This window comes from Erinaceus europaeus, chromosome 16 (genome assembly GCF_950295315.1).
Source record: "Erinaceus europaeus chromosome 16, mEriEur2.1, whole genome shotgun sequence".
Lineage (NCBI taxonomy): Eukaryota > Metazoa > Chordata > Mammalia > Eulipotyphla > Erinaceidae > Erinaceus > Erinaceus europaeus.
The window spans coordinates 7802264-7820500 of NC_080177.1; the positions used below are offsets into that span (position 1 = coordinate 7802264).

The window sequence follows — 18237 nt, forward strand, 5'->3', positions numbered from 1 at the left end:
TCCTCCTCCTCTTGGGCTTCCTCAAGGTGGCCTTCTCCTTTCCCTCTCTGTGACCGGCAGTGTGTCTGCACTTCCTGTGACCACTTAGAGGATCCCAGTGTGAGGCTGAACTGACACTTCAGATTAGTGGCTCATTCTCCTCACCTGCTATGTCTGTTATGTTCATACAGATAAAAAGATTTTTTTTAAAAAAAAAAGTGGTTTGGGGGATAGAGAATTAAAATGAGGAACTCAATGGTGCCTGGGTCAGTGATTTGAGTGGGTAGGTGGGTGGATATATATTCATGCCCTCTTGAGAGAGGTGCCTCTTCTCAACTCACACTGGGCAAACCCGCCTCTCTCCCGTTGGCTTTCACAAGGCATGAGTAGGACTAGGCATTTTCTGACTGACAGCTCAGCCCTCCAGTTCCCATCATGAATGTGCCAACCCCTCATGACCCACACGGTGCCCAGCGGGGCTGTGATGTGCCTCACATCCAAAGCCACTCGATGAACTTATCTGGGTATTCAAAGGAGTATGTGTTCTCAGCCCCCTACCATCTGGCGGCCAGAGCAGCAAGGGGCAAGATCTGATGGATCTTAGAGAAGGTGGAAGAAACTGAGGGCCCAGAGGTGGGATGAGGGAGAACAAATCATCACAGGAACAGAGTGAATGGTTGACCCTTGCCCTTGAATCTCCATTCGCACAGGTGGTACTGACAAGCATCTAGGTTCAACCACCCCACTCCCCCACTACACCACCATAGGTCACCTGGTGTCTTGTAATTCACTTGCATTGGGCACCTGTGCCAGGGTTAGGAGAATGTGGTGATGAATGGGCAGAACGGCCTGTCTTCAGGAACTGACCTTCAGAGGAGAGGACAGAGGCACTGGGACCTTCTGTTCCTGGGCCCTGAGGAAGGCGGGGGACGGGGGTCACACCAAGGTTGAAATAAATGACGTGGGAGGTCATGGCAATTCTCAGAATGGGTCTAACCATTTAAAAAGGGTCTTGCAGGATGAGGAAGGTCTTGGGGACTGGAGGAAAGGTGAGGAGGGAGCATTCAAAGCAGAAAGAAAGGACTCTGGAAAGGCATATGGGGTCGAATGATCTGGGAAGCCCGGGGTAGTCTGTGTGGGTGGACGCATGTGTAACAGAGCACATGGCCACTTAGCGCAACCTCTCCAGGGCCTCCTCACACTGCTGGTTAGAGAAAGGGTCTACTTGCCCAGCACTTCTCTCTTCCCCTGCCTCTCCTCTCCTTCCTTCCTTCCTTTATTTCTTTTTTCTCTCTCCCATTCTTTCTCTCCCTTTCTTTCTTTGTTTCTTTTTCTTTCTTTTTCTCTTTCTTTTTATTTTCTCTTTCTCTTTCTTTCTGTTCTCTCTCTTGCTTTCTCTCTTTCTCTTGCTTTCTCTCTTTTTCCCTTTGTTTCTCTCATTTTCCCTTTCTTCCTCTCTCCCTTTCTTTCTCTTTCTTGTGCTCGCTTTCTTTTTCCCTTTGTTTCTCTTTCTTTGTTTGTTTCCTCTTTCTCTCATTTTCCCTTTCTCTCTCTCCCTTTCTTTCTTTCTCTTTTCCCTTTGTTTCTCTTTCTCTCTCCCTTTCCTCCTTTCTTTCTTTCTCTCTCTCTTCTTTTCTTTCTAGCTTTCTGTCTATGAGAGCTACAGAGAAAGATACAGATAGAAGGGGACCAGAACACTGCTCATCTCGGTCTTATGATGTGGCTGGGTGTTGAACCTGGGACTTTGGAGCCTCAGACACAAAAGTCATTGGCAGAAGCATTATGCTATCTCCCCAGTGCCACCTAGCACTTTAGTCTTTGACCATGGGAAATACTGCACCCAGGGTCTCACAGTAGATAGCTGTGATAGGTGTGTGTGTGTGTGTGTGTGTGTGTGTGTGTGTGTGTGTGTGTGTGTATGTCCTCATCCTGCATAACAAACCTCAAGGGCCAGAGGTCCAGCAAGTAGCAAGGTTATTAAGAAAGTCTCCAGGGCCAGAGAGCACATCTCTCTTGCCCTGTACACAGCCAGGTTCTGAACCCCAGCACTACCTGTGAGTACCATAGCAGCAGGGCGGGGGGTGGGGGGGTTCTGATGCTATGGTGTCTCTCCCTTTCTCTGTCTCTCATTCTCTGACTCCCTCTCTCTCTCTGAGATCAAAAGAATGAAAATATCAGCCAGGGAGCTGTGAAATGACGCAGTGCTCCACCAAGATAATAATAATAATAATAATAATGCCGAGGTCATTCATGGACTCTGTCACTCACATGGGTTCAGAGAAAAAACAACAACAACAACAATAATAATCTAATAAAATACTTGAGTTGAGGGGACAGATTAATGGTTCTGCAAAAGACATTTATGCCTGAGAGTCCCAAGGTCCCAGGTTCAATCCCCAGCACCAACATTACCTAGAGCTGAGCAGTGTTCTAGTCTCTGTATCTTTCTCTCTGTATGTCTCCTTTAAAATAATGATAATAATAAATACATAAATAAAATCTTTTGGTTGGGGAGACAGCATCATGGTTCTACAAAACACATTCCTGTCTGAAGTTCTAAGGCTCCAAGGTCCCAGGTTCAATCCCCAGCACCACCACCAGCCAGAGCTAAGCAGTACTCTAGTTTTTGTCTCACTGACTTTCTCTCTCGGTCTCTATCTATCTATCTCATTAAAATAAAATGAAAATAAAAGAACAGTGCATACCCAAGGCCCAGAAGCACCTGTGTGTTGCCTTCTGGTACCCTTGGACAAATGGCTTCCCTCTGTCTCCCCTGCGTTACAGGGTCTCAAGCAGCCAGAACTGGAGTCACTAATTCTTCTAGCGTTTGCCCTTCTTCCGTAGCCAGTCGACAGCGTCAGGTTGAGACTGATGTAAAGTTTCGAGACCTCCTTTGAATCTGGAGAGGTGGCAGTCGTTGACTATGTGGGTCATAGTCTGTCTGGAGCCGCAGGGGCAGTTCGGGTCGTCTCTGGCTCCCCAGCGATGGAACATAGCGGCGCACCGGCCATGGCCTGTTCGATAGCGATTGAGGAGGGCCCGATCATAACGTGCTAGGTCAAAGCCGGGTTGACGCTTGCAGGGGTCTGTGATGAGGTGTTTGTTCTTGACCTCAGCTGACTGCCAACTCTGTTTCCAAGAGTCTGGAACAGAGAAGTTCAGTGTAGGCGTAGGGGACCAGATTGGGTGACGAGACGTCAAGCGTTGGACAGGGTGGGCGAAGATATCCGCGTAGATTGGCAGGTCCGGTCAAGCGTAGACGTGGGAAATGAACTTAGATGATGCCGCATCCCGACGAATATCTGGCGGGGCGATGTTGCTAAGAACTGGCAGCCATGGAACCGGGGTGGAACGGATGGTTCCAGAAATTATCCTCATGGAGGAATATAATTTGGAATCGACCAAGTGGACATGGGGGCTACGGAACCATACTGGGGCACAGTATTCTGCAGTGGAATAGCATAATGCCAGAGATGATGATCTTAGTGTGGAAGCGCTCACGCCCCATGAGGAGCTGGCCAGTCTTGCAATGATGTCACTAATGATTCCTAAGGTTTCCAGGGGACCAGGGCTGGCTCACAGCGGCTGCTTAAAATTTGGAGGCCACAGACTCGGGCACCCAGGACAAGAGAAAGAAGCCAACCCACAAGGGAGGTATTGAAAAGTGCAGAATTCAAAGACTGACCAGCCCAGGAATGAAAACTTTTCAAACCCAGCTCCCAGCAAGAAGCTCCAGGGAGAGGAGCAGATCCTGAGGGGGTGGGGGAAGGGGGAGTGGGGGTGAGGTAAGGTGTGGGGGGTGTATGCATTCTGTGAAGGGGCAGGTTTGACAATCTATTAAAACAGCCAGTTACAATAGGTGAGTGTGGAGATCACAGAGGCTGGGATTCATGTACACACATCTACACAGGGAACTTTGATGCTTTCAAATGTCTGCCCGCCACCCTGACAATCAGGCAGCACTTCCATACTTCACAGCAGTTGGCCTGTCTGGGTGTTTGGGCTTGACAGCAGGGGAGCTCTTTGAAATGAAGCTGAGGCATTTCAAACACTAGGGCTTGAATATCCAGTTTGTATATTCTGCTGATGGCTTCTTTTTTTTTTTTTTTAATTCTATTTCAATTCCTCTTTTTTTTTTTTTAACTAATTTTGGAAGCACTTCTGAAAAGCCAGAAATCTAGGAAAAAGAACAAATGACAAAAGCAAAGATGCCCTTGATTGTCTCAAGTCAATAATCCCAGGGAACCAGCTTGCAGGCTCTCAGATGACCCCGTGTAGTGAGGGAGGGATGAGAAGAACTTTTATTGGCAGGATCAGGACTATTTTTCAACGGCAGTCCAGTTTCGTTAAAAAAAAAAAAGTGAGGGGAGGGGTGGTGGTGGTGGCTGAAAATGTTTGAACCACTGAGCTCCTCCTACCCAGATAATTTCATAATGGTTTTTAGGGAGGGATGTTTACAGCTTTCTATGAGTAATAAATCATTTAGAAGCCATTCATTAAAACCTCCAAAATTACAGGCACTGCAGGCAAATTCTTTCTTTTAAGAAGGCAAGGATGACCTGAAAATTGGTCCCGTCTCTTGCCTTCTTCCCTTTGATATTCTCTTTCTCTCGCTCTCCCTCCCCCACCCCCTTCCTTCTTATCAGTTAGTGAGTAAAATACCAGTCTTAGAGGATTTAGACACCAGGGCACAGGTCTAAATGAAATTGGCCTGTGTTGTCCTGGTGGCATCATGGGACAGAAATCTGAAGCTCCTAGTTTCATTTCTGGGAGGGGGTGGGCCGTCCACCTCTGTGGGTTTTTTTTAAAGGGCGTGCCAGTGTTCTTCTGGCTTGGCATGGAGACTGTCAAGAACTGGCACTGGGGCAGCCCTGTGACTCAGGTTTTCAAAGCTGCCACATGGAAGGCCAAAAATATTATCCTCCTCCAAATCATGATGGAGGAGGTGTGGTAGCTTGGCTATCTCTTCTGACACTGAGTTACAAGGACTAGATGGTGGGGTGTGGGAATCTTACACAAGACCGAACCAAGCCAGAGAGGATTAATTTTGATTTCATTCAAAAACCATAAGAAGCAGAAAAGGCTGTCAGTACCCCGAGGCGATACTTAGGAACTCGAGGGAGGTATGATCCTCTTAGAACGGCCGACCTGGATTCTGAGCTGATTCCAAAAGCTCCCAGGCCACACTTGGCCCTCAACTTCTGAATTTGTTTTCATTTGGTTGGTGATACAGATGGGGAGTGTGTGTGTGTGTGTGTGTGTGTGTGTGTGTGTGTGTGTGTGTTTAACTGGTTCAACCAGCAGATAGAAACAGAAGAAACTGGGGACCCCTGGCCTCACTAAGACCCACAAGGTTGAGGATTCAAGCCCTCTCCACCTGTTGGAAGCACCAGGGATGGTGTATTCACATCTCTCCGGTCTCTTGCCTTTCTCTCCTGCTTTCCTATTTCCATCTCCTTCATCACACCTTTCAAAAATATAGTGGGTGGGGGGATTGATCTGAGGATGTCACTTAGCAGTGCTATTACATATGCCCAAGGTCCTGAATTCATTCTCCAAATCAAAAATACGTACATTAAGAAATAAAAGATGCAAGACAAAGCCGGGTAGTGGTACACCCAATTAAGCACACATAATACATAGTGCTATGAGCAAGGACCCAGGTTCGAGCCCCGAACCCCGCCCCCTGCTCCACATCTGCAGGTGTGGATGCTTCATGAGTGGTGAAGCAAGTCTGCAGGTGTCTCTTTTCCTCTCTCCCTCTCTATCTCCTTCCCTCGATTTCGTTCTGTCCTATCTAATAAAACAGAAGAAAAAATAATAATGAAAGAGAAAAAATGACCACCAGGGAGTGGTGGATTTGTACTGCAGGCACAGAGCCTCAGTGATAATAAACCTGGAAGGAAATGTATATATAACCAAACTATTGACTTGAGCCAAAGTTCTCCCACTTCACAAAAAAAAAAAAAAAAATGCCTGTATTAGTGGGAAAGAAAAGAGAGAATTAGAAATATATATTGGGGGGGATTTCTTGAAATGAGGCACTAACACCTGGTTCACACAGGAGACACTAACTTCTGTTTGCCTGTCTTTCCTTGAGGCAAATCGTGGAACCAGCCCACTTCTGGTTCCAGGCAGAGACTCCCACTGCAGTTACAAGATAAACAGCTTCTTCAGGATGTCCTTTGTATGATTCCTTCCCTGACGAGGCATCTTCAGCACAACCTGAGGAGCAGGTGTGATCATCCACTCAGGGACAGAGAGGAAGGTCTTTTACATGTGCAGGAGTGTGTCAGAGTGGAGTGTTATCAAGAGTGGAATTTCCTGTAAGTAGGGAGATAAATGAATTAGTAACTCAGAGTAATTTTTTTATTATTAAAACTACATATCCAGATGAAAGCTTGGATAAGTTGGATCCCTGTTAGCCAATGAAATATGATGTCTAATTAGGTTTCCCCTGCAGACAGGGCAGGCTTCGAGTGCATTTCTGAATCTCGTTGACCTTTTCAGCTCGAAAAGCCAAATGATTTCCATTCCATGCTCTTTTAATTCTGGAGGAATTTGTTGCCAAAGATAAAAACTCACTCTAAATGGGAGGGGGGGAAGAGAGGGAGGGGGAGCAGATATTTTTTAGAATCCAGAGTGTCCAGAGTGCTATTAAAGAAAATATGGGAGGCTGGACAGTGATGTACCTGGTTAAGCACACATAGTACAAAGCTCAAAGACCCACACAAGGATCCAGGTTCAAGTCCCCACTCCCCATCTGCAGGGAGTCTGCTTCACAAGCAGTAAAGCAGGTCTGCAGGTGTCTTTCTCTCCCTCTCTATCTCTCCCTCCTCTCTCAATTTCTCTCTGTCCTATCTAATAAAATGGGGGGCTGCCAGGAGCAGTGGATTCATAGTGCTGGCACTGAGAAAAAAAAAAAGAAAAAAAGGAAGGAAGAAGGAAGAATGAACGTTGAAGAGCTGAGGCTAAGCAGAAGAGACCATTTTTAGTAGTCACTGGGCTTTATTTTGTTTGTTTGTTTTACTGGTGACCAGAGGAAAATCAAGGTCACACGAAGCCTGCAGACCCCCAAACTAGAAACAGCCTCTCCTGCTGGCCAGCTTCCCCTTGGTCTGACTGTAGTTGCATTTTCAGAGTGATTCCTGCCTCTACTGAATGAAAAGGTCCCCCGCCAGCCTCAGCACCAGGTCTGCTTTAGGGATGCTTACACAGGCCGATGCCCAACCTCTTGCCTGCCTTAATGTCTTTTGGAAATTCTCTATTCTCTCACCTTATTAATGCTAAAACAAAACGGGTTCGTTCATTGCCACAGGCAGCAAGAAAGTGAACTTCTTGATGGAGGCAGAGTGCCTTCCCCAGTGAGAGCAAGTAAATTAGTTCTGAGGTGCTCTCAGTGGCAGTAACTGTAATGAGAGAGACACCAGCCCTTCATTAATGAGATGCCAATCACAGAGGGGGCAGCCTCCTTGGAGAATCTTGGGGGAAGGGGTGGCATGGGAGGGAGATGGTGGCGTGATTGGCAGCCAGAAAGAGGCAGCTGAAAAGCATACCCTCCTGAGCTAGGAAACCCACATGGATGGTCCAAAACTGGAGGGGCAGACTCAGTGGAAAGGTGAGAGGATGCTCCTGAGGGTTGGAGGCAGATAGGTCTGTGGTAGACATATCAGAGTAGGAGAACTGGGGTGCTGTCTACTGGCACTTTCTCCCCACACAGGCTTCCAAAAACAAGGTTGATGAAGCCCAAGTGTGTCCCGCACTGGTTCCCCTGAGGATGGGTGACAGTTGGAGCTAGTTAATGACAGGGTCTCTCTTGGAGAGTTGGCAGCTGTGCCACCATTCACCTCTTCTCTGCCTGAGATCTTGGCAAGAGTTTCACATACTTTGTAACCTCCACATCTCCTACAAAGGAAACTTTCTCAAAGAAAGTTAAGGAGAGAGAGGGTCTCCATGCTAAGGAAGTCTATTCCTTGTATGAAATTTTCTCCCTGGCTCTAAATCCTGGTCTTGCCCAAGGACCAAATAACCCAGGAAAATAAAGAATAAAATAAAATGAAATAAAATGAAATAAAATATCCAAATCAATTTGGTTCAGGTCTTCCTCCTCCTCTTCCTCCTCCTCTTCCTCCTCCTCTTCCTCCTCCTCTTCCTCCTCCTCTTCTTCCTCCTCCTCTTCCTCCTCCTCTTCCTCCTCCTCTTTTTCCTCCTCTTCCTCCTCCTCCTCTTCCTCCTCCTTTTCTTCCTCCTTTTTTTCTTGCTGCCAGGGTTATTGCTGAAGCTCCCAGCACTATGACCATTCCCCCCCCTTTTTTTAAATTTTTATTATGCTTGATCGGACAGAGAGAAAATGAGAGGGAAGAGAGAATGAGAGAAAGATAGACACCTGCACACACCTCCTTCACTGCCCATGAAATGCTCTCCTGCAGGTAAGGAGCAGGGGCTCAAAAAGCCAGGTCTTTGCACTTGGTGTTGTGTGCGCTTAACCAGTGTGCCACCACATGGCCTAGTTCAGGTCTTTCTTAATATCAAAGATGATTTGAGAGTCAGTCCTACCCTGGCCAAATAGGGCTGTCTCTCCCCACCCCATATGCCCAGAACAGCTGCAGAGAAACTTCCAGCCCAGGGAGGCTGAGGATAGGGAAGGTATCTGTGCAGCTTTGTTGAGCATCTGGAATCTGCTCTTGCTTTGGGAAAAATCCGGAGCCTTTTGCAAATGAAAAGAACTTCCATTTGGAATGAAGCACCCAGCTACATGTTTCCCTAGATACATTTATTTTTATGACTACAGGTCTAGAGGGAGGTTAAGGGACTTTAGGCACTCAAGACAGCTTAATAAAATGTCTGAACACACAATTAGGTGCGTTCATGTCCTTCAAGAATCAGGGAACAGAAGTTCTAATTGGCAACATGGCATCTTGAATGTCATTTTCTAAACCCATTAGACCATGTCTAACAGAGACAGAGGGGAAGCAGCAGCAGCAGTTAACAAAAATACCACACCAGTGTGTCCCTCTTGGAGACATTATTCCAGGCTTGCCGTTGGTACATTGTGTCACTGCAAAGCTTCCAGCAAGATGACATTGTATAGGCCCACCGGCTCACAACAATGGAGTGTGAATGTGTTTACAGGGAACCTGGAAGGGCTTCTTCATTGTGTGTGTGTGTGTGTGTGTGTGTGTGTGTGAATTTTTTTTTTTAGTGTTAAAAGCCAATTTTATTTGTATTTTTTATTTCTTGCACTTGAAGTATTCCTCGATGACATCTTTGGCCTGAGATTTTTTTTTTTTTTTTTTTTGCCATAGTCCTTAACTACTACACAATTGCAACTGATGACCTTACAAGGTTTGTCCTCTCTGCCAGTTTTACAGAGGCCCACCCATTCTCGAAGTTTCTTGTTGTCATCAACCTGAATTAGGTTGACCTGGTGCTCAGCACAGAGGACCTCTACCAATTTGACATACACAGGCTCCTTACAGTTGGATGCAAGCACACAAAGTTGGACTTGGCGCTTGTCTAAGGCTTTGGCAGCTTCGCAAATGCCACGTGCTAGGTCGTTGTGAATGAGGGCGGTCTTCAGCACCTCTTGTAGAGCGGTTTTCACATCCATTACACCTTCAGCAGCAGTGCTCTCCTCGGCCATGGCAGTGGGTTAAGGGTGGAACTGAATCTTGAATACACCTGAGCCACCGCCTCCACATGTCTGGCGGCGGCAGGGAAAGAGTGTGAATTCTTTCTTTAAAATTATTTTAAATTATTTTGATTTATTTATTGGATAGAGACAGCCAGCAATTGAGAGGAAAGCAGGGATGGAAAGGGAGAGAGAGAGAGACCTGCAGCCTAGCTTCACCACTCCTGAAGCTTTCCTGCAGCTGGGAGCTGGGAGCTCCAGTCTGGGTCCTTGAGCTTTGTAACTTGTGTGCTCAACCAGATGCACCGCCACCACCACCCAGCCCCCGTGTGGTAATTCTTTAAAGACACAGTTATTGGAATGTTTGAGCCCCTTTCTCTGAAGTCTTGTCACTCTTTCTCAACTAGGTTACTAGTCCTCTGCTGATCATTTGACAGAAAGACAATGTGTCTCTGTGTAGTCATTCACACCTGATAACCATCATCTTCAAGGCTGAGCCACTTTGGGCTGGCCACCTTTGAAATGGAAAGGACAAACAGTCAGCAGGTTCCCTTCTTTCTTACTTTCTTTCTTTAATGAAACCAGACCTGAGCACCTGCCAGAAGCTTGAGTTTGTCTGGAATCTTCTAGATTTCCTTTTGGAAAATCTGACTGGACTCACCTAGGAATTCTCACCATTCTCTGCTGAAAGTCAGAAAGACTAAGTCACAGAAAATAAAGACACAGGAAGAAGCCAAACTGCTTTTTTTTTTTTAATGACTAACATTCTGTTTTTGATAGAAACCTGATTTTTCCAAAAACTCAGTTGACAAAGCACTATTTGTATATTTTCCCCATCTTCCATTTTAGACACTTGGATTTATAAAGCTTGCAGATGTCCTCGGTTTAATTTATTTTCAAAAGTGCCAAGGACTTTTCACTTCCAAGGACTAGCTGTGTTTTTTAAGACCTATTGATAATTCTGTCTTTAAATATTCTATTTATTTTAATGAGAGAGAGAGAGAGAGAGAGGCAGAGAAAGAGAGAGATGAGAGAGATAGGGACAGAGAGAGAGAGAGAGAAAGCTGCTAGAAGCACTGCTCAGCTCCGACTTATGATGGTGCCAGGAACTGGACCTGGCACTTTTCAACCTCAGAAACAATACTCTTATGTCCTCTACCTGACTAGATTATCTTCTTAGGGGATGGGGGAGGGTCGCTCATTACCATGCTCCATAAGTTGCAGCTGATTTGAATGCCACAGAATCACTTTCCCTAAGGTTTAGGAGCAGCTAAAAAGTAAGCAGACCACAAAGTGTGCCACTCGGCTCTAAATTTTTCATAACTGACTAAATAGTAATTTATATGACTATAAGTTAATAGGAGTATATATTAACTCCATTCCTGCCACCAAAGGTCTGTGTCCCTACCCCCAGGCCCCTCTAGTGGGGCTGAAAACCTACCCTTTCCCCCACACCCCACACCCAAGTTTTTTTACTCTGGTGCATTACTCCAATCTCAATCAATTTTGCTTTGTGGTCTCTAGTTTTAATACTTCTAATTATTATTATTATTATTTAGTCTTCTTTGCCCCACCAAACTCCAGTGATCTGAATTTAATGAAAAAGAGATTTTAATGGTTAAGGGAGAGAGGAGCCTACTCCCAAAACATGACTGGGATAATGAACAAATCTCACTTTTACTATAGGAAAGGCCTTTCTCTAGCTTAATAAAGGAAATTATCTTAGCAAGAAATAGAAGTAATATTCTGAGAGATGAAATTGCAAAGCAGACAAGGCCACTGCATAAACATTTTATTTTAATATTCAGAGAGAGAGGGAGAGGGAGAGAGAGAGAGAGAGAAAGAGAGAGATGCCCAGCACTTTCATAACAAGTCCTTCTAGCGAACTGGCTTTCTCACACATTCTCCATAAAATAATTGATGTTTGTAATGCTGACCCGAAGGCATTACAGGATCCCAAATTGCTTCTTGAATCATCAAAGAATGATTCATTGCGTTCTGGGTGGTTTTCTTGTTGAGAGTATTTTATTGTATACTAATCCCTTTGAAAACTGCTAACACACCTAGGACAGGTACCAGAAGTTTGCAACCCAGAGCGGGGGGGGGGGGGGGGGCGGGGGAGTAGTGTGTGTGGGGGGGAGTGGCAACAAAACATGTTTCTTTGGCAGCCAAGCTCAGTGCCACCAGCCACCCCCTCCTTCATCCAGCTGCCTTGGGAGAGAAGATGCTATCCCTCCCGGCAATCTGCAGAAACTGGTCTCTGGTGGTGTCCACCCAAGACCACTCCCACCCGTTCCTTTCTTCCCTGCTTTGCTGGCTAGTTAGCACTCACAGGCAAAAGAGAATCCTGTATTCCCACTCCCCACAGTGTCCCCCAAAACAGAAGGACAAGACACTTGGGGGCAGCATTCAATTACGTGGAACCGTATACTACTGCTAATACTTGTTCACTTGGTTTGACAGCAGCTGTCATTTCAGATGAACTATTTCAGTGATCTCAAGGATGTGTGTGTGTGTGTGTGTGTGTGTGTGTGTGTGTGCGTGCGTGTGCGTGCGTGTACTCATACACATATGTACTCATACACATACGTACTCATACACATCCTCCCCTTGCTCAGAGAACTCCGTGAACAAGAGTTCCAAAGCTGCACCAGACTGCCTGCTTCCTTCCCCCTGATTGGTTAAGCCAGTGATTTTTTTTTCCCTTCTGGGCTGCTCTGGAAACATTCCAACAGTGGAACCACAGCTTATGCTGGCATCACTGGACACTGAGCGGAAATGGCCTCCCTGTTTCTTGCTATGCTGCCTTTATGTTTTAATGCTGTTTACAGATGGAATGTTCTATAAATATTCATATAAGGCCCGTACAAAGGAAAGGCTGTGAAGAGTTCTTCATTTAAGAAGATGCCTCAAGTATGAGGGTAACTAGGAGAGAGAGGGGTTTAATCCAGCTTCACCAAGTACACACACACACACACACACACGCACACACACACACACACACACCCCTCTTTATACAGAGCATGGGGGTGACCTGGGATTTAGCAGTTAAATTCACAGCTAAGAGTGTCAGCTAATGAATTATTCCCAGTAAATGAACACATCTAGGGAGTCCTTGTTACTCCCCATACCCATGTTCCTTTCATCAGGAAATATTCCTGGGTGTAGGAGAAAGATCTATGGGATCATCCACCCACACTAAAGCCTTCTCCATGGCTCCCCCACCGCCCTATCCCAGCAAATTCTGAAATTCATTTTGGTACTGGGGATCAGTTGCCATTTGTTGGAAGAGTATTTCCTCTTTGCAAAAGAAAGCTTGTTACCTCAGAAGAGAAAAGAAATGCTTAGAGAGACAACTCAGCTGGAAGAAGTTAGAAACAATATACTAGGGTCCTGGGTGGTGGTGCACTGGGTTGAGGGCACTTAGTAGGAAGTGCAAAGACCTGAGAATGGATCTTGGGTTTGAGTCCCCCGACTCCCCACCTGCAAGGAGGTCGCTTCGCAAGTGGTGAAGCAGGTCTGCAGGTGTCTATCTTTCTCTCCCCCTCTCTGTCTTCCCCTCTCCTCTCAGTTTCTCTGTCCTAGCCAAAAAAAGAAAAAAGAAACAATATTGAAAAAAATACAGATTTTTGATGTTTCAAATTTAATAGTTAAAATAAAAAATCATTTGCAGTTGTAACATTAGAAATGTTTTAGTATTTTATTTTATTTTATTTTGTTTTATTTTGCCTCCAGGGTTCCTGCTGGGGCTCAGTGCCTGCAGTACAAATCCACTGCTCCTGGAGGCCATTTTTTCCCTTTTGTTGCCCTTGTTGTTTATTGTTGTTGTTGTTATTGTTATTGCTGTCATTGTTGTTGGATAGAACAGAGAAATCAAGAGAAGAGGGAAAGACAGAGAGGGGGATAGAAAGACAGACACCTGCAGACCTGCTTCACCACCTATGAAGTGACCCCCCTGCAGGTGGGGAGCCGGGGGCTGGAACTGGGATCCTTAGCTGGTCCTTGCACTTCGTGCCACGTGCACTTAACCCACTGCACCAGTGTCCAGCCCCTACATTAGAAATGTTTTAAATGCTGAGTTAGCGAGTGTCTTGATTGCTCCCAAATACTCTCAGATTGTTTTTCATACCAAAGACATTCAAGCTAAAAAATCCTTGGGCCCAATAAAGGAAAAAAAAATGTTTCCCCCCCCCCAAAAAAAATCTTTGGTATTGCATTAATTGAGGTGGGAAGGTTTGGGGAAGAAGAGTTGGTGATTTCCCCCCCTTCTTTGAGTCAAAGATACTGAAGTATTCCTTTCTCTTCAACTGGATAGATTCTATTTGGGAAAGACGAGGGAGAAGGAAGCATAAGCCCCAAAACTTGCAGGGCACCACTTGGCAGGCCCTTCCTTGAGGCCCACCAGCAGTGGCTCATCAAAAGCATAGGAGATGATTCCCCGCTTACACTGAAGGCCTATCTCTCTGTGTTTATGGGGCAGATCTGAGACAGCCGGTCTTTCAGGTCGGGAGCTGTGGTTGCATGCAAAATGTGATCCTAAATAAATAAAACGCCAGCGTTATATCCCTCCAGCTACTCAGCTTCCTTGTTATGCCCCTGTGGGAATTGTGGTTGCTTCTGGCTCAAAGCTGCTACCCCCACCACCAACACCTCCACCTTCTGGCCTCCCCACTGCTGGCTGATGGAGTAAATGCTAGAGGTGGCCCATTATCCTCAAGGTAAAACCCAGCTACAGGACAGGGAGCCATCTTTCAAAGCACAGTGTGCCCTGTCTGTTTCAGAGTGATGTGATAATCAGGTCCCGCTCGCAGTCTGGGCTCCCTGGGACAGGATTTACAGTGTTTTCTCTCGGGTCCGCCTTGGGGGATGTTTCTTAGCAGAGCACATTTTTGTGACCTGATGCCTTCACGGCATGTGGCCACGGAATCAACCCCTTTTGATGTCAGTTCTTTCCAGTTGTTCGCTGAGCTTCTGATTGGATTAGGATGGGTTGGTACCATTCAGCTGAACTGGCAGGGACCCCATCTGTGTCAAGGGTGTAGGAAAGGAAAGGGAAGGGGATAGAAAAGGTGAGGGCTTTAAGTCTAGCTGAGGATGCAACCTCTCTCTGCTCAACAACTGCCTTGCTCCATTCCATTCAAACCTCTTGACCTCTCTGAACCTCAGTCTCTCTGGCCTCTCTTGTCTATCTTGCTGTGGGGGGTTTGTGAGGATTAAAATGAGTTGGTGAGTGGGAAAGCACTCTAATCCTTCTGCATCACCAGCCTTGGATTTTTAGAGAGTTTGCTGATAGAATACTGGGGTGGTGTTGGGGAGAAGGGTGACAGTGGTTTGACTAGAGGAATTCTCTCCCAATCAGAAAACATTCTTTTTTTTACCTTCTTTTAAAAAATTATTTTATATTGATTTATTTATGTATTTACTTATTTTTGCCTGGGGCTCATTGCCAGTACTAGGAATCTACTGCTCCTGTGGCTTCCCCCCCCCCCATTTTTATTGGCTAGGACAGAGAGAAATTGAGGGGGGAGGGAATATAGAGAAGAGAGGGAGAGAGACAGAGAGACACCTGCAGACCTGCTTCACCACTTGTGAAGTGACCTCCCTCCCCCTGCAGGTGTGGAGCTGGGGGCTCAAACCCAGATCCTTTCATGGGTCCTTGAGCTTCGTTCTATGTGTGTTTAACCAGTGTGCCACTGCCTAGCCTTTCCTCTTTCTTTCTTTCTTTCTTTCTTTCTTTCTTTCTTCCTTCCTTCCTTTCTTTCTTTCTTTCTTTCTTTCTTTCTAATTTGATAGGACACAGAGAAATTGAGAGGGGATTGGGGAGATAGAGAGGGAGAGAGACATAGAGATACCTGCAGACCTGCTTCACCACTTGTGAAGTGACCTCTCCACCTTGCAGGTGATGAACCGGGGGCTCAAACCCAGATCTTTGCAACATGTCTGTGAGCTTAATTGTATGTGTGTTTAACCAGTGTGCCACTGCCTGACCTCCCTTTATTTCTTTTTTAATTTGATAGAACACAGAGAAATTGAGAGGGAAAGGGGAGATGGAGAGGGAGAGATAGAGAGACACTGCAGACCTGTTTCACCACTCGTGAAGTGTCCGTCTCTGTCCCCACCCCACCCCCCGCAGATGGAGACTGGGGACTTGAACCTGGGTCCTTGTGCATGCTAATGTGTGTACTCAACCAGGTGTGCCACCACCCAACTCCAGAAAAACATTCCTTCATTGTATCCCAGTAGCAGGGAGAAAGTGAGAGTATTGCCTGAACCCCTGAACCCTTCATCAGCAATCACTAGTTTAAAGATGGAAGATAATACACACAGCTGATATTCAAGGCAAATCCTTGGCAACTAGAACCCAATGTAAAGCACACAACACTATCTGTCTCTAAAGAATTGAAGAGGAAAATTCCCCACGTGTGTTTGAAAGCAACACAACAACAAAAAAGCCAAGCCTTAGAACAAGATGTGGTGAATGATTGGGATGTCCTAGAATGACACTTGGAGGTGTAAATAAATCACTGGGAAGGATGGCACCCACCCAGGAGTTCTGAAGGAACTCAAGGGTGAAATTGTGGAAAGCTTGGCCAGAATGTGTAACCTGTCACAAAGGGGCACTGTGCTCAGAAGCTGGCAGGCTGCCATGGCAGCTCTGAAAGGAGAGAAGTACAAATAGGTACGTCTCACCTTGATACCTGGTGAGCTGGGAGAGGCTAGCTGAATGGGTAGTGTCACTGAATGGTCGATGGTTACACAAAACATTCGTTGAGCGTTCGCCATGTCCAGACACTGGGTGAGATGAGAAAAGTAAACCAAGGAAAGTGTCTAAGGAAGAGCTTAAAAGGGGGTGGGGGAGCCCCCGGCTTCCCACCTGCAGGGGAGTCGCTTCACAGGTGGTGAAGCAGGTCTGCAGGTGTCTATCTTTCTCTCTCCTCCCCCCATGGCTTCCCCTCCTCTCTCCATTTCTTTCTGTCCTATCTAACAATGACATCAACAACAATAATAACTATGACAATGATAGAAAACAACAAGGGCAACAAAAAGGGAAAAGATAAATATAAATAAAAATAAAAAGGGTTAGGATCTGGAGTCCTTGGCATCTGAGTTAGATAAATAGCATTTCCCCCCCACTCTAGAGTGCCAGTCTCTATCAAGTGCCTGAAGGACCCTGAAGACTAGGGCCCAACTGTTTTGTGAAAGAGAGCAGAGATCCTGCTAGTAATGTCTGTCCGGTTCAGTTTTGGCAAGCATGCTCTGTGTTTACCATCCCCAGACAGATGTGCATTCTGATTCTGGGGACAAGTACCACAACTCAGAGAAAGTGTGGAAAGGGAGAAGAAAGGGATGGGAAGGCAGATGCCTACACAAAGCAAGAGTGGAAAGAAAAGGGAACCAGTAAAGGAGGCTGATCTTGAGCATTTATGCATCTGTTCACTTACGCTGCAAGTATTTAGGGAGATTCATTCATTCATCCATTGGATATAGAAATTGAGAGAAGGAGAAGAGAGAGGAGGGGGGAGAGAGAGACCTGCAACACTGTTTCACTGCTCTTCAAGTTTCCTCCCAGCAGGTGGGGACTGGAGAGTTGAACCTGGGTCCTTGTACATTGTAACTTGTGCACCCCACCAGGTAGGCCACCACCTGCCCCCTCTCCCCACCTCCAGAGGTAGCAGACATTCAGGTAGCAGACATTGCCCTGCTTTTTGGAGTCATTCTAAAACACAGAGAAAACAGTCAGATGGTAGCACACAGTATCTCAGAAGAGAGGTGATGGGATAGAAAAAGGTGGGACATGACAGGACTGATCATATATTGGCGCTGAGACCTCAAGGGCAGGATTCAGAAAAAAAAAAGAAAAGAAAAGAAAGAGAGAAAGAAAGAAGGAAAGAAAGAAAGAGAGAGAGAGAAAGAAAGAAAAGAAAGAAAGGAAGAAAGAAAGAAAGAAAGAAAGAAAGAAAGAAAGAAATTAGACGGGTAGTATTCCAGACAGCAGATGTAGCTAGAGCAAAGGTCCTGGGGCAGAGACACCTGTCAAAAACAAGTTTTTGAAATTTGACAGTGTAATGGGGAGTTTGAGGGGAAGACAGAGCCAAGGAGGTGGTTTCCTGATGCTGTTTACGTAGCAGTAGTTGTGTGTCTAGAACAGGGAGATTTGGTAATGTTTGTAGGTTGAAGCAAAAGAGACTGTTGGAAAAGAAAGACTGATTGTGGTTGAGGGATAAAGGATGGAAGTTGTCACTAAGCATTGATCTCAAAGAAGCGAAGATGGTAAAAGCAGAACTAGAAAAAGAAAGACCTTAGCTTTGTGGAGTTGTAAACACATTTCATAGTAATAGATATGACTTGGTATTTTTTTTTAATCATCTGATTCTTTCGAATGCAATGCACAACACAGTGACTTAACATTTCAAAAGATAATGTGACATTTTAGATCCGTAGATATTAAAGATGTTATTACAAAAGTAACTGAGTACAGTGTATACTAATATTCATGAGTGATAGTAAAAACTCATTCTCTGAATGAGTTTCATCTAACAAGTGTTGCACTTGGTTTAATTTACTTTAATTTTGTAAGAAATGGCCATTTATAAAACACACATTAAAGTGAGATTGACTACTATGTT

General features: G+C 45.6%; 1 protein-coding gene and 1 pseudogene across 2 annotated transcripts in view; one reads left to right on the forward strand and one right to left on the reverse strand.

Moving 5' to 3' along the window:
• RORA (RAR related orphan receptor A) overlaps window positions 1-18237 on the forward strand; it is a 933557-nt gene that overhangs the window by 535695 nt on the left and 379625 nt on the right. The gene's annotated exons all lie outside the window — the stretch shown is intronic.
• Window positions 8688-9636, reverse strand: LOC103123234 (small ribosomal subunit protein eS12-like; annotated as a pseudogene).